Source organism: Monodelphis domestica, chromosome 1 (assembly GCF_027887165.1).
Source record: "Monodelphis domestica isolate mMonDom1 chromosome 1, mMonDom1.pri, whole genome shotgun sequence".
NCBI classification, from domain to species: Eukaryota; Metazoa; Chordata; class Mammalia; order Didelphimorphia; family Didelphidae; genus Monodelphis; species Monodelphis domestica.
Genome location: NC_077227.1, coordinates 737,761,821 through 737,778,266, shown reverse-complemented (window position 1 = coordinate 737,778,266; position 16,446 = coordinate 737,761,821).

The following is a 16,446-nucleotide window of genomic DNA, read 5'->3' as shown; positions in this document are numbered from 1 at the left end:
GACTAAATGGCTTTGGAACTAATTGAATGGCTAGACTCAAAGATCATGAGTCTAGATCAGTGATGGCGAACCTATAGCACAGATGCCAAAGATGGCATGAAAAGCACTCTCTGTGGGTCCATGGCCGCCCTCCCCTCCCCCAGAGTTTGTTATTAGAGCTGCTCCCTTCCCCCTCTCCACTGTGTCTGATGACATTTATTCACATCCCTGGCCCCTCTGCCCAGCAGCCTAATGGGAGCACACAGGAGTAAGATGGGCGACTCACAGGCAGCAGAGCTGGAGGAGAGCAGAGTGCTTGGGTCACTCCCATCACCCTCTCTACACTTGCTAAGGACATTCCTCACTTTACCAGTCCAGCAGCCCAATGGGAGTGCTTTCTCCCTCCCCTATGTGGGGTAGGGTGGGAGGCAGAATACACCCAGCACTCATGGCATGGCACACAGTATCTTCAGGAGTTGGGCATGGCATTCAGTCTGGGGTGAGGTGGGGGCAGGGACTGGCACTCCATCACTAAAAGGTTCACCATCACTGGCCTAGATCATCTTGGAACAGGGTTACCAGTGGTCAGCTCCAGGGAGCTATGCTTGGCCATGTGATAATTTAATGTTTTAATCAATAATTTGTAAATATAATTGTATATAATATCTAATTTAGATAATTATCAATAACTTATAAATATAATTGTATATAATATTTAATTTAGATAATTATAACATTATATAATTTTATATTATAATAAAATTTTAGTCAATAACTATTGATATAAATGGCATGCTCATCAAATTTGCAAATGTCATAAAGCTGGGGGAGTTTATAATATATTGGAGGGAGGGCAACTAGGTGGCATAATGAATAAAATCACTGGGCTTGTAGTGAGGAGGATCTGGGTCCAAATTTGACCTCAGGCACTTCCTAGCTGAGTGTTCCTAGGCATTATTTAATCTTATTTGCCTAGTCCTTACCCTCCTGTGTTAGAATTGTTACTAAAACAAAGTAAGGGTTAAAAAATACACTGGGTTACTGTCAGAATCCAAAAAGCCCCTAAAATGCCTTCATAGTCTATAGAGCAAAATCCCCTCAAATTAGTGGTAGTCTCTCAGTGATCGAGAATGACTATTGTCTTTGTGCAGTTTCATCTACGGTGTACCTTCCTGTGACTTTGGAGTCCAAAGGCTGAGGTGCACAGTTTGTGGCACATGGGGCCTGGGACGCCAGTTGTTACGGGAGGTGCGGCTGTGGCCTGGTGTCAGCGTTCACGCGCAGCGGCAAGACATCGACGTCACTCATCTTCAAAGGTGGTGGTGGCATGGTTAATGTAGCTTTGCCAGCTGCTTCTGTCAGAGGCAGCGAGTTCTAGTTGCTTTGGTGTCATGCCAGCCCACTTCAAGTTGGACTTTAGCTGATCCTTGAATCTTTTCTTTGGTCGGACTTGTTTCCTGAGTCCAGCTGACAGTTCACCATAGAATACTGTCTTGGTATTCGCTGTTGGTCCATGCCGATGACATGTCCAGACCATCGTTGCTGGGCTTTGAGGACCAGGATTTCGATGCTGGTGGAGTTGGCTCTGTTGAGGACTTTCTGGTTGGTGATTCGGTCTTGCCATCGGATCCTCATGATTGACCGGAGAGAGCGTTGGTGGAATTGCTCCAACTGTTTTATGTGCTTCTGGTTGTGAGATTTAAAATAGTGAAGCCCATAAACTGTAGTGAGTTAAAATGGTGGAAGATATAAATTGTGATAGATATAAGAGAGGGTGAGTAAATTTGACCGCAGAAAATATGTTTCACTACAGTGTGTTGGTTTTTAAATCAAATATAAGGTGGTCACCAGGGAAATATTCCCAATTATTCAAATACCCAAGTCAACTGGGTTTCATAGAGATTTTAATTAACAATACAACGAGTAATCAAAGAAAGAGAGAGAGAGTAAGAAAGGAATAAGTATGAAGGGCCTTAATCCAACATGACCTAGACCCAAGTCTTAAGAGAGAGAGATCGGTCAGTTAGTCTTTTAACACTCACCACAAGGTCTGCCTAAACAAGAATTCTAGTGACACCAGGCCAGCTCCATCTCAGCTGACTTCACCAGAGAGAGTTCCAAAGGGCCTCTCTCCAGAGCCTCCAGAGGACAGAGTCCCCTTAGAGGAGCTCCAGCGAAACCTCCTTAGAGATTGTCCTCCAAGAGCTTCCCTTCTCCAGATCCTCTCTCAAGAGATTCTTCCCAAGCGGTCTTCATCAGAGATCCTCCAAAAGGAATTCCTTCAAAAGGATCTCTCCTCAAGAGATTCTGCTTTTTCTTACATAGGGGTTTTTCTCCCATGTCACCTCCCCTAAGTCCCTACATCTACCAATCACTGTAGATGCTTTCCAAAGGACTGCCCATCTAAATTCCTGCTAAGTCGACCAATCTCCTCAGTAAGTCTGAACGAGAGAAAACACAGCTGAGTCAGCTAATCTCATCAAGAGAAAACTTGCCCGACCCTTTTCTAAAATCAGGCCTGGCTCAAAGAACTCCTTGCTTTATTATAAGCATGGGTCCAAGTACTTTCATTGTTTAGCAAGGAGTTTTCTCTCCTAAAGCAGTCTTAAATACGGTTGGAGTAGAGGTCCTTCCATTTCTGATCCTGGCGAGTTCTCACATCAAAATGGGGAATGTTTCTCAGTAGGGAATTTGTTCCAATTAAGAATTCCCCGATGGGGAAATTTTTAACATTCACAAGTCTGAGAGATTTCAAGATTTACACGGTACAGTGTCCATGTCTCGCAACCGTACAGGAGCGAGCTGAGGACCGCTGCATTGTACACTTTGATCTTCGTCGCAGTGCTTACACCTCTGTGTTAGAGGACTTTGGAGCTCAGCCGCCTGAGTGCCTGGCTGGCCTTTTGGATCCTGGCATTAATCTCGTGGTCTAGGGACCCGTCGTTGGCGACGGTGCTGCCCAGGTACTTGAAAGTGTTGACGTTAGAAAGCTGCGTGCTGTCGATTGTAATGCACGGCTGGTTCGTTGGCCTCCCTGGTGAGGGTTGGAACAGCACCTCTGTTTTGCTGAGGCTGATAGTCAGGCCAAACAGTTTTGTTGCTGTAGAGAACCTGTCCACAATGGTTTGGAGATGATTTTCTTGGCGGGTCATGAGAGCACAGTCATCTGCGAAGAGAGCTTCCAGATGAGTCTCTCTGTTGTCTTTGTTTTTGCAGTCAGGCAGCGAAGGTCGAATAGTGAGCCATCCAGTTGGTATTTGATGTAGACTCCCAGGTCTAGATCCATCACAGCGTGTCATAATACTGGGGTGAAGTATAGGTTGAATAGTACCGGAGCGAGGACACAGCCTTGTTTCACACCATTGGAGATGTTGAAGCAATCGGAAGTCTCTCCACCAGATAGGACTTCCCCTGTCATGTCGACATGAAAGAGCTGGATCAGTTTGACGAATTTTGCTGGGCAACCGAGCTTGCTGAGGATCACCCACAATGTGTCCCTGTTCACTGTGTCGAATGCCTTTGTCAGGTTTTTGAAGACAATGTAGAGACTCAGGTTCTGCTCAAGGCATTTTTCCTACATTTGCCTCACTGTGAAGACCATGTCGATGGTGCTACGATTTGGTCAGAAGCCACATTGTGATTCAGGCAGGTTCTGCTCTGAGACAGATGACAGGAGTCTGTTGAGTATAACACGGGCAAGGATCTTTCCAGCAGTGGAGAGTAGTGAGATGCCTCTGTAGTTATCACAGGCTGCTCGTGTGCCTTTGTTCTTGTATAGGGCTACGATGGAGGCATCTCTGAGTTCTGGGGGCATGTCTTCCTCTTCCCATATGCTGGTCAGCACTATGTGGAATGCCTGGAGCACCTTTCCATTTAAGGCCTTGTACACCTCGGTTGGGATCTCGTCTTTACAGGGTGCCTTGCCTGCACTCATTTGTTTAATGGCTTTTTTGACTTCCTCTATTGAAGGAGGGAAGTCAGGTTGTTCAATGGTGTGGCTTTGGGGGATCTGGTCAAGGGCACTTTGGTCGACTGAAGAGGGTCAGTTGAGAAGCTGACTGAAGTGTTCTTTCCACCTGTTGCTGATGCCTTTTTTATCTTTTATGAGAGTGTCACCGTCAGAGGATAGCAAGGGAGTGGTGGTGGGTTTTAATGGCCAATAGACAGTCTTGAGGGCACTGAAAAATTGTTTGTAGTTTTTTGTATCAGCAAAGCGCTGGATTTCTTCTGCCTTTTTTCCCCACCATCGGTCTTGCATCTTCCTGATCTCACACTGTGCTGTGGCTTGGAGAGACATGAATCTGTCCTTTTTAGGAGCAGAGTTTGGGTTATTTTGCCACTCCATAAAGGCTTTGTTCTTTTTGCTCAATAGGTCTTCAATAGCAGTGTTGTTCTCGTCGAACCAGTCCTGGTGGTTGAGTTGTTTGGGGCCTAGGACTGCCTTTGATGTTTCCTTCACTGCGTCTCTGAACTGGTTCCATTTCTCGGTTAAACTTCCAGTGAGTGGTCCCTTGGCAGACAGCTTGTCATCCAGGCAGGACCAGAATGTTTGCAAATAAGATGGATCTCTAAGACGACTCACATTGTAAAATGCGTGAACTATTGGGGCGCATTTTGGATGGCGAGGCCCAATGCGCATGTGAAGTCGCTCTAACCAATAGGTGGTTTGTCCAGCATTCAGCTCCTCTCATGGCTCTGGTGATCTGTACATCCTGGATGTGTTGCCGGCGTACAATGATGTAGTCAATGAGATGCCACTATTTTAATTGTGGGTGCATCCACATTGTTTTATATTTGTTCGCCATTCTGAACACAGTGTTTGTGATGGTGAGTTCAAACTCTGAGCATTTGCTGAGTAGCAGTAGGCCGTTGTTGTTCATTTTGCCCATGCCGTGTTTGCCAAGCACTCCTTTCCATCTTTCATGGTCCTGGCCAACGTGGGTGTTGAAGTCTCCCAGTAGTATCAGCTTGTCATTGGTGGGCACTGAGTGCAGGACGGCACTCAGGTCAGAGTAGAACTGCTCGATGGTCTCCTCTGTGCTGGTCAGTGTTGGGGCATATGTGCTGATGATTGTGGCATACCGGTCTTTGCTGAGAGGCAAACAGATCTTCATGAGCCTCTCGCTGATGCCCACAGGCAAGTCTGGCAGCTGTTTGAGCAAACTGGTCTTGATGGCCAGGCCAACACCGGGGATTCTGTCTTCACTTGAGGCTCTACCTTTCCAGAAGAAGGTGTATCCAGTGGTGGGTTTGCTGAGTGATCCCTCTTCTGGTAAGTGTGTTTCACTTAAGGCTGCCATGTCGATGTTATATCGCGCCAGTTCTTTACCGATGAGAGCTGTTCTTCTCTCAGGTCTTGGGGTATTCTCTCTATCAAGTAATGTCCTGATGTTCTGTGCTCCTAGTAGGAGTTTCTTTGTATTTTTTCTTTGATTTTGAACGCTTAAAGGGATGACCCGCCAGTCGCGGTGTGCTGACCAGGTGTTTGTAGGGCAGGCAATGTTTGGGACACCTTTTCTAGTCCCCTCCCTTGATTAGGGTGAGCAGTGCTGTCCTAGAGAGGGCTGCTCAGTCGCCCAGGATGCTGCCGAACGTGCCTGCTGCCCACAGCGAGCGACCACTGGTCCATGGGCCGCCTACGTGCAGGATCGTGACTACAACTGCCAGTGGTCACCTCCACCTGTTGCGTCGCCACTCCCCCATCGCCGCGGGTCTTGAAGAGGGTGGACGGGGTTAGGATAGATGAGTGTGCACAAAGACACTTGTGTGTGAGAGATTTAAGTGGAAAAGCCGATGCACAGAGACAGTCCCACTCTCTCGGCGTTGGAAGCCTGGGTCCAATGGCACGAAAAGTCGTTACACCTGGAGACTTCCTCAGCTGCATTGGATGGCCCTGTTGTCCTTTGTGCTCCAACATGCCCTAGGAAGTCCACAGTGCCTTGCTGCGTTGCCATCTCAGCCGTTGAACCTTCTTATTGGTTTCTTCTGCCTGTTCTGCCGAAGCAGTCTTCACATGCTGGGTGAGCAGAGCCCTGGTTCACCAGAGGTCGATGACGACCTGATGGCTCCCCTCACAAGGTTTAGCCAGCCTGTCGAAGCCGTTGCCTGGGGTGTGGCCACTGCTGTATGCTAGCAGCTACTGGGAGCCATAAGTGAGAGCTGGGTGTGGTCACCCAGAGAGAGGTGAGGGTCAGAGGCTGGAGAGCTGCCCTAGAAGGGCACAACAAGCCCTCCATACCAGAGATACTACCCCTCCCTGAACACCCCATACACACACCCCCAAATTAGGGAAAAATATAAAGTCCTACATTTTGGTTTAAAAAAATCAAAACAACTTGATGCAGTCCCGGCTCCACGGACAGCTCCCACAGTGCCCCAACATTGAGGGAGCTCAGCACCAGCAGGGAGCCAAAGGCCAGGCTCCAGGCCAGCAGCAGCACCAGGCTGTGGATGAAGCTCTGGGAGGCCCCTGCCCAGGCTTCCCTCCATACCTCCTTTTGGGGTTGCTGCCACCCTAGCAGCTGGGACTTGGCCCTTTAAAGCTTCAGCTGCAGCCTACCCTGGGAGATCACGCATGGAAGTAAAGGCAGGACCCGCCCTCACACAGCCCAGCCAGACCTGAGAACCAAAACACAGGTTCCAAAAGGAATGATGAGGGTGGGGTAATGAGGTAGCTCAGTGGGTTGAGAGCCAGACCAGGAGGTCTTGGGTTCAAATGGGGCTTCAGACACTTACCAAGTGGGCACTCAGGGCTTGTCACTTCACCCCACTGCCTAACCCTTACCACTCTACAGTACTGATTCTGAGCAGAGGAGAAGGATTTTTTTAACTGTTAAGCAGCCAATGTATGCTGTATAAATTCACATGCTACCTCATACCTGTTATCCACCTCCTCCACCTCAGGCTGCCTTCCTTCGGAGCTTGTTTCCTATAAATAGCTATTTACATATAGGTTCTATGGGATATTCAGGGAGAATCACGAGGGTGAGGGCTTACCAGTCCTTTTCAGAACTGCTCATCCACCTTGGGAGACCAGCTCTCACCCAGCTCTCACCCAGCTCTCACCCAGCTCTCACCCAGCTCTCACCCAGCTCTCACCTGGCACTCCGAGAAGCTCAGCAGCCACACTTTAGTGAGACCATCTAAATCAGGGGGCAGATCACCTCTGCGAGAGGGGCATGTGCACCCCAAGCATGTTGACACTTCCCTCCTCCTTGGGGAGGGTGAGAACAATGTGTTCCAATGGCCATTGACAACCATGTTTTATGAAATCCCCAATTTACCCTTGTTCCCCTGGACCTTGCTTTCAGGAAGCTCCCAGAGTGAACAGTAGCCCATGGAGCACCCACTGAGCACCCTGGTGGTAGTCGTCAAGTCTGAAGTACCCCTTTGTCTTCCCTCTCTTTCCCTAGCTTCCATGTAAGCCAATCACCTGCCCTATACTCCCTAAGTGTCTATTGACAGACTGTGGGACCAAAACCCCAATTTCCCCAATCCCTACCATCCAAAACCTATAGTCCCACCAGCACCCAGCACTTGCCCAAACCATGAGACAAAGCCCCAGCCAGATGTGGCAGGACACCAAGACTGCTCCCTCAACCTGTCCCAGACAACCCCCAATTCCTCCTACCCTATCAGAGGTTATACCCTTCTCCACTCAGGTGGAGATTCTGCCACCACCTTTGCTGCTGTTGCTCTCCTCCTTGCTCCCTCTTAACCTCTCCTTCCTCCTCTCTCCGCCCACTCCATAGCCACCTCTACTGGCACCCAACAAAGCCTTGCTCTACCACCCCACTCTAGTCTCATTAGTCTCTTTGGTCAGACCCCCCACAGTTGGACTGACATATATAAGACTCAAGTTCTTCAGTTCGATGGGAAATTCCCATTCATGGTGTTTTTCCCAGAGACATTGTTCCCAGAGTCCCAGAGCTTGGCTCTGTGTGCGTGACTGTGTGCTGGCCACAAGGGCAGCGTCTCTCTTGCCCTGCTTGAAGACATGTCCTTTTGTAACTGCTTTGGTGGCTTCCAGGTTGACCCCATGAAGGCACCGAAGCAGGAGCTGTGGGGTGCTTAGAGTATGACACCAAGATCATCCTTGCATCCTGGCCATTCGCAGGGGTCCTGACGTTTGTTTTGCCCCTGCATTTTGATGGCTCCAAGAGAGATCAGAGAGGATGACTCTGGGGAACTCTGCCTCCCTTAAATACAACTCACTGGAAAGCTGTGACATCAGCCCATGCATGACGTCATCGGCCCTCTTCAAACTGAAGAAACATTTATCCATGTCTCGTCTCTCCCATTAGAATAGAAACCCCTTGAGGCTGGGGACTGCTCTTGACGTGCTCAGGATCCACAGGACTTCCCAAAGGGCCTGGAGCCCAGTACTGTAAATACCTGCTACACGCTTGCTGATTAATGACTAGATTGTCGGGCACTGTGCTGGCTCGGACACAGAGATAACCCGTAAGAGTTACTGCACTTAGGGTGCTTACACTTGGTGAAAGGAGACATGGACATACTCAAATATACATCCATGGTACATACATAGCACATACACATGCAGACACATACATGGACACACAGTAAATGCCAGGTGATGCCAGGTGATATTCTTGAGAGAGAGGCTCTAGTAGCTCAGGGAATGAGGAAAGGCTCCACTTACTATTGCCCAACTGAGTTTTACATTGTTGTTGAGTCATTTCAGTCCTGTCTGACTCTTTCTGATCCCATTTGGGGTTTTCTTGGCAAAGGTACTGGAGTGGTTTGCCATTTCTTTCTCTAGATTATTTTACAGATGAGGAAACTGAGGCAAACAGGATTAAATGACTTTCCCAGGGTCACACAATGAGGCCAGATTTGAACTCATAAAGATAAGCCTTTCTGATTTCAGGCCTGGCATTCTACCCTCTACACCATTTAGCTGCCCTGAGTTTTAGATATATAGAGTAAATTTGTTAAGCATTTACTGTATGTCAATACCATATTATATGTTAAGCCCTGGGAATACATATTTTTTAAAAACACCTGAGGCCAGTGATAGTGAACCTTTTAGAGGCTAAGTGCCCAAACTACAACCCTCATGCCGAATATGAGCCCTCCCCCCCACCTTAAAGGGGATGTCATGTGAGAAATTTCCCTAGGCACAGGTGGAGAGGGGGAAGGGAGCAGCTCCTTCCATCATGCTCCAGCACGGATACCATAGATTCACCAACATGGCCCTAGGCATACAACTAAAAGCTAATTAGATAGTCTCTGGCTTTGAGGAGTTTATATGCTAATGAAGATGGCATTTTAAGGGTGCTGAGGAGAGAAGAATGGGGTAAAAGGTACCTGATGAAGTTGCTGAAGAGGTGGGAGCTGAAGATAAGGAACCTTTAGAAATTGGTTGTGGTGGCCTGTTAAAACCCTCTGTTATCTCACCACTGTGTCTGCTGCTACTTCATGTTACTTATCATATGTCTAACGGATCCCCTTCCCCTTCCCCTCAGTCATAAAAGTGTGGAGTTGGTACAGGAAGCAGAACTTGTTGACATTATTCTTCCCTTTTAAGTTAACTCTAGAAGTTTCCTAACCCCTCTGGGACCAGATATGGACAGCGAAGGAAGGAAGGAAGGAAGGAAGGAAGGAAGGAAGGAAGGAAGGAAGGAAGGAAGGAAGGAAGGAAGGAAGGAAGGAAGGAAGGAAGAAGGGAGGGAGGGAGAGAAAGAAGGAAAGGAAGAAGGGAGGGAGGGCGAGAAAGAAGGAAAGGAAGGAAGGAAAGAAGAAAGGAAGGAAGGAAGAAAGGAAAAAAGGAGGGAGGGGGAATGTTGTTAGGGGCTTTTTTTTGCCTATTCTGGCCAGCAAACCCAACATGAGTCCCCTTCTGTAACGATGGGTAAAAAGCAAAGGTTTTTTAAAAAATCAATAACTCTATTAAAGCCAGAGATTATTTGTTGATGATGCAAAGCTGATAGTGTGCAAACTGGGTGAGGTGGTCAAACTCTAAAAGAGATCTTGAATCCAGGGAAATCATGAAAAAAAATGCAAAGGAAGGAGGACTTGCAGTCCCAGATCTCAAACTATACTATAAAGCAGTGGTTATCAAAACAATTTGGTACTGGCTAAGAGACAGAAAAGAGGATCAGTGGAATAGATTTGGGGTAAATAACCTATGATAATAATAATAATAATCTATGATAAGCCCAAAGATTCCAGTTTGGGGGACAAAAATTCACTATTTGATAAAAACTGCTGGGAAAATTGGAAGACAGTATGGGAGAGATTAGGTTTGGATCAACATCTCACACCCTACACCAAGATAAACTCAGAATGGGTGAATGACCTGAATATAAAGAAGGAAACTATAAATAAATTAGGTGAACACAGAATAGTATACTTGTCAGATCTTTGGGAAAGGAAAGACTTGAAAACCAAGCACGAGCTAGAAAAAAATCACAAAATGTAAAATCAATAATTTTGATTACATCAAATTAAAAAGTTTTTGTACAAACAAAACGAATGCATCCAAAATTAGAAGGGAAGCAACAAATTGGGAAACAATCTTCATTACAAAAACCTCTGACAAAGGGCTAATTACTCAAATGTATAAAGAGCTAAACCAATTGTACAAAAAAATCAAGCCATTCTCCAATTGAAAAATGGGCAAGGGACATGAATAGGCAATTTTCAGTCAAAGAAATCAAAACTATTAATAAGCACACGAAAAAGTGTTCTAAATCTCTTATAATCAGAGAAATTCAAATCAAAACAACTCTGAGGTATCACCTCACACCTAGCAGATTGGCTAACATGACAGCTATGGAAAGTAATGAATGCTGGAGGGGATGTGGCAAAGTGGGGACATTAATGCTGGTGGAGTTGTGAATTGATCCAACCATTCTGGAGGACAATTTGGAACTATACCCAAAGGGTACTAAAAGACTGTGTGCCCTTTGATCCAGCCATAGCACTGCTGGGTTTGTACCCCAAAGAGATAATAAGGAAAAAAGACTTGTACAAGAATATTCATAGCTGTGTTCTTTGTGGTGGCAAAAAACTGGAAAATGAGAGAATGTCCTTCCATTGGGGAATGGCTGAACAAATTGTGGTATCTGATGGTGATGGAATACTATTGTGCTCAAAGGAATAATAAAGTGGAGGAATTCCATGGAGACTGGAACGACCTCTCAGGAAGTGATGCAGAGCGAAAGGAGCAGAACCAGGAGGACATTGTACACAGAGACTGATACACTGTGGCACAGTCAAATGTAATGGACTTCTCCATTAGTGGCAATGCAGTGATTCTGAACAACTTGGAGGAACCTAGAGAGAAAAACCACTATCCACATCCAGAGGAAACACTGTAGGAGTAAAAACACCAAAGAAAAACAACTGCTTGAATGCATGGGTTGAAGGGATATGGCTGGGGATGTAGACTCTAAATGAACATCCCAGTGCAAACAACAACATGGAAATAAGTTCTGATCAAGGTCACAAGTAACATTCATTGAAATTGTGCATTGGCTGAAGGAAGAGTGGGTGGAAGGGAGGGAGGGAAATAATGTGATTATTGTAACCAAGGAATAATGTTCTAAATTGACTAAATAAACTTATTTAAATGGAAAAACAAACAAACAAACAAACAAATAAATAAATGGATGAATGAATGAATGAATGAATAAAAGAGATCTTGAATGCAGTTCTCAAACTTTTTGTTCTTAAGAGTTCTATGGAAACTAGGGATGTGGTCTGGCCAGGAGAATACTATCTAGAACATTCCAGCAGAGGGGGCAGTTAAGTTGCTCAGTGGTTAGAGAGCCAGGCATAGAGATGAGAGATCCCGCATTCAAATGTGGACTCTGACATTTCCTAGCTGTATGACCCTGGACAAGTCATTTAACCCCCATTACTCAGCCCTTACTGTTCTGCATTGGTACAGAAACACAATGTTGATCCTCAGATGGAAGGTGTGAAGATTAAATTAACTCTCTGCCCCTTACAAAGGTAAGGGTTAAAAAAAGAAGAAGAACATTACAGCATCTGGGGATTGTGCCCAGTGAATGGCAAGATGAGATCTAGGACTTAGACTAGGAAGTAACTTCATGCTGTTGGAACCAGTACCAACTGGCAGCTTTGTACCTATAACCCAGTTCCAGCTCACAGAAAGCACAGAAAGCTTGCAGGTTCTCAGCCTGAACTGTTCTAAGAAACACAGAATAACAAAACCCCCAACAACAGCAAGAGCAGTCCCTACATATTCCCTCCAGAAGTGTGCAAAGCCTCTAATGTTAACTTCATTATCAGAAAGTTGACTGGTAATTTTGGTTGCATTGTTTTCATTTGTGCAGAACTTCTAAAATTTAATATATTTCAAATAATCCATTTTGCATCCTAGAATGCTTTAAATCTTTTGTTTGGTCATAAATTCTTCCCTTATCCATAAACCTAACAGATAAACTATTGCATGCTCTCTTAATTAGCTTATGGTAGCACCCTTTATGTCTAAATCATACACCAATCAAACTGTTTCTAAAATATATGATTTATCACTTGTTTATGTGGCTATAGGATGTGGTGTTTTGGTTTTTAAAAGATTTCTCTACGGGGTAGCTGAGTAGCTCAGTGGATTGAGAGTCAGGCCTAGAGATGGGAGGTCCTAGGTTCAAATCTGACCTCAGATACTTCCTGGCTATATGACTCTGGACAAGTCACTTAACCCCTGTTGCCTAGCCCTTACCGCTCTTCTGCCTTGGAACCAATATACAGTATTGATTCCAAAATGGAAGGTAAGGGTTAAAAAAAAAAGATTACTTTATTACAAAAATGAGTGATATGGAAATACGTATTAAGTATTAAGATAATACATGTATAACTCAGTGTTATTGCTTGTCGGCTCCGGGAGGTGGGAGGGAAAACCATGAATCATGTAACCCTGTGAAAATACTTTAAAATAAATCTAAAAAATAGAATAAAATAAAGCATTTCTAACCTAATCTAGTATTGCTTCATGCCATTTACCTCAAACTCTGCCTTAAGTTGGCATAACAACCAGGGATTTCCCTAAAGGCACTGTGGCTAGGGAGCAATGGATTAAAAAAGATCTTATCTAATCTTTCATTTTACAGAGGAGGAAATGGAGACCCATAACATTCAAATGACCTTCCCAAGATTACACAAGAAGGGAATTTGATATCATATCTTTCAGTCCTCTTCTTAAATTTCAGTTAATTTATTTTCATATCATTTATTTTTTATTTTTATTTTTAAATAGTTTTCCATGATTACATGATTCATTTTCTTTCCCTCCCCTCTTTTCTCTCCACTCCCAGAGCTGACAAGCAATTCTACTGGGTTGCACAAATGTCATCACTTGATACCTATTTCCATATTATTCATTTTTGCTATAGGGGGATTTTTAAAAGCCTAAATCGCATCCCCATATATACATGTAATAAGTGATGTCATATGTTTTGCTTTTGCATTTCTACTCCCATAGTTCTTTCTCTCAATGTGGACAGCACTCTTCTACACAATCCTTGAGGAGTGTCCTGGCTTGTTTCATTGCTACTAGTACAAAGTCCATTACATTGTATTTTCCCACAATGTTTTACTTTCTATGTACACTGTCTTCTGGTTCTGCTCATTTCACTCTGCATCAGTTCATTGAGGTTCTCCCAGTTCATATAGAAATCCTCCAGATCATCAATCTTTACACAATAGTATTCCATCCCCATCATATACCATAATTTGTTCAGCCATTCCCCAATCTAGGGACACCCCCTCATTTTCCATTTCTTTTTGCCACCATAAAGAGCACAGCTATAAATATTCTTGTACAAGTCTTTTTCCTTATGATCTCTTTGGGGTACAAACCCAGCAGTGCCATGGCTGGATCAAAGGGCAGACAGTCTTTTAGCGCCCTTTGAGCATAGTTTCAAATCGCCTTCCAGAATGGTTGGATCAATTCACAACTCCACCAGAAGTGCATTAATGTCCCAATTTTGCCACATCCCCTCCAACATTTATTACTTTCTGTTGCTGTCTTGTTAGCCAATCTGCTAGGTGTGAGGTGGTACTGGTACCTCAGAGTTGTTTTGATTTGCATTTCTCTAATTATAAGAGATTTAGAACACTTTTTCATATACTTATTGATAGTTTTGATTTATCTGAAAATTGCCTATTCATGTCCTTTGCCCATTTGTCAGTTGGGGAATGGCTTGATTTTTTGTACAACTGAGTGTGCTCCTTAGAAATTTGAGAAATGAGACCTTTATCAGAGGTTTTTGTTATAAAAAATTTTCCCCAATTTGTTTCCCTTCTAATTTTGGTTACATTGATTTTGTTTGTTCAGCAACCTTTTAATTTAATATAACCAAAATTAATTCATTTTATATATTTGTAGTGTTCTCTATCTTCTGCTTGGTCTTAAATTCCTTCCTTTCCCATAGATCTGACAGGCATATTCTATGTTTATCTAATTTGTTTATGATTTCCCTCTTTATATTTAAGTCATTTACCTACTCTGAGTTAATCTTGGCATAGGGTGTAAGACGTTGTTGAGCTAAGCCAAACTGTTTTCCTATTCTCCTAGCAACTTTTGTCAAATAGTGGGTTCTTGTCCCCAAAGCTCGGATATTTGGGTGTATCCAACACTATCTTGCTAGTGTCATTTACCCCAAGTCTATTCCATTGATTCACCCTTCTATCTCTAAACCAGTACCATATAGTTTTGATGATCACTGCTTTGTACAGTATAGTTTGAGATCTGGTAAAGCTAAGCCTCCTTCCTTCACTTTTTTATTCATTATTTCCCTTGGTAGTTTTGATTTTTTGTTCTTCCAGATGAACTTTGTAATAACTTTTTCTAATTCTATAAAAAGTGTTTTGGTAGTTTGATAGGTATATCACTGAATAAGTAAATTAATTTAGATAGGATTGTAATTGTTATTATATTGGCTCATCCTACCCATGAGCAATTGATATTTTTCCAGTTGTTTAGATCATTTTATTTGTGTGAAGAGTGTTTTGTAGTCATGTCCATATAATTCCTGAATTTCTCTTGGCAAGTAGATTATCAGGTATTTTACCTTGTCTAGAGTGATGTTAAATGGAGTTTCTCCTTTCTAACTCTTGCTGCTGGGTTTTGTTGGAAACATGTAGGAATGCTGATGATTTACGTGGGTTTATTTTGTACCCTGCAACTTTGCTAAAGTTATTGTTTCGACTAGTTTTTTAGTCGATTTTCTTGAATTCTCTAGGTATCCCATCATGTCATCTGCAAACAATGATAGTTTAGTTTCTTCATTGCTTATTTTGGTCCCTTCAATTTCTTTTTCCTCTCTAATTGCTACTGCTAGCATTTCTAGTACAATATTAAATAGTAGTGGTGATAATGGGCATCCTGCTTCACTCCTAATCTTATTGGGAAGGCTTCTCACTTATTCCTATTGCAGATGATACTTGCAGATGGTTTTAAATGAATACTGTTTACTATTTTGAGGAATGGCCCTTTTAATCCTATACTTTCTGGTATTTTCTGGTTTTAGGAATGAGTGTTGTGTTTTTTCAAAGGCTTTTTCTGCATCTATTAAGATAATCATGTGATTTCTATTAGTTTGGTTGTTGATATGGTCAATTATGTGGATGACTTTCCTAATATTAAACCAGCCTTGCATTCCTAGTATAAATCCCACCTGGTCAGAGTGAATAATACTTGGGATAACTTGCTATAGTCTCTTTGCTAGTATTTAATAGTTTTTCATCTATGTTCATTAAGGATATTGGTCTATAGTTATCTTTCTCTGTTTTTGACCTGCCTGTCTTTGGAATCAGTACCATAATTGTGTCATAAAAGGAATTTGGTAGAACTCCTTCTTTGTTTATTCTGTCAAATAGTTTGTATACTATTGGGATTAGTTGTTCTTTTAATGTTTGAAAGAATTCATTTTTGAATCATCTGGTCCTGAGGATTTTTTCTTAGGGGGTTCTTTGATGGCATGTTCAATTTCTTCTTATATGGGATTATTTACATATTCTATTTCCTCTTCTGCTAATTTAGGCAATTTATATTTTTGTAAATATTCATCCATTTCACCTAGATTGCCATATTTATTGCCATATAATTGGGCAAAATCATTTTTAATAATTACCTTAATTTCTTCTTCATTAGAGGTGAGAACACCCTTTTCATTCATGATACTGTTAATTTGGTTCTCTTCTGTCTTTTTCTTAATTAGATTAATCAATACTTTATCTATTTTTTTTTCAAAATTTGAAAAAAATACTAGCTCCTAGTCTTATTTATTAGTTCAGTAGTTTTTTACTTTCAATTGTATTAATTTCTCCTTTGATTTTTAGGATTTCCAATTTGGTCTTTATCTAAGGGTTTTAAATTTGTTCTTTTTCTAGTTTTTTTTTAAAGTTGCATGCCCAATTTGTTAATCTCTTCTTTCTCTTTTTTGTCAGTATGGGCATTCAGGGATATAAATT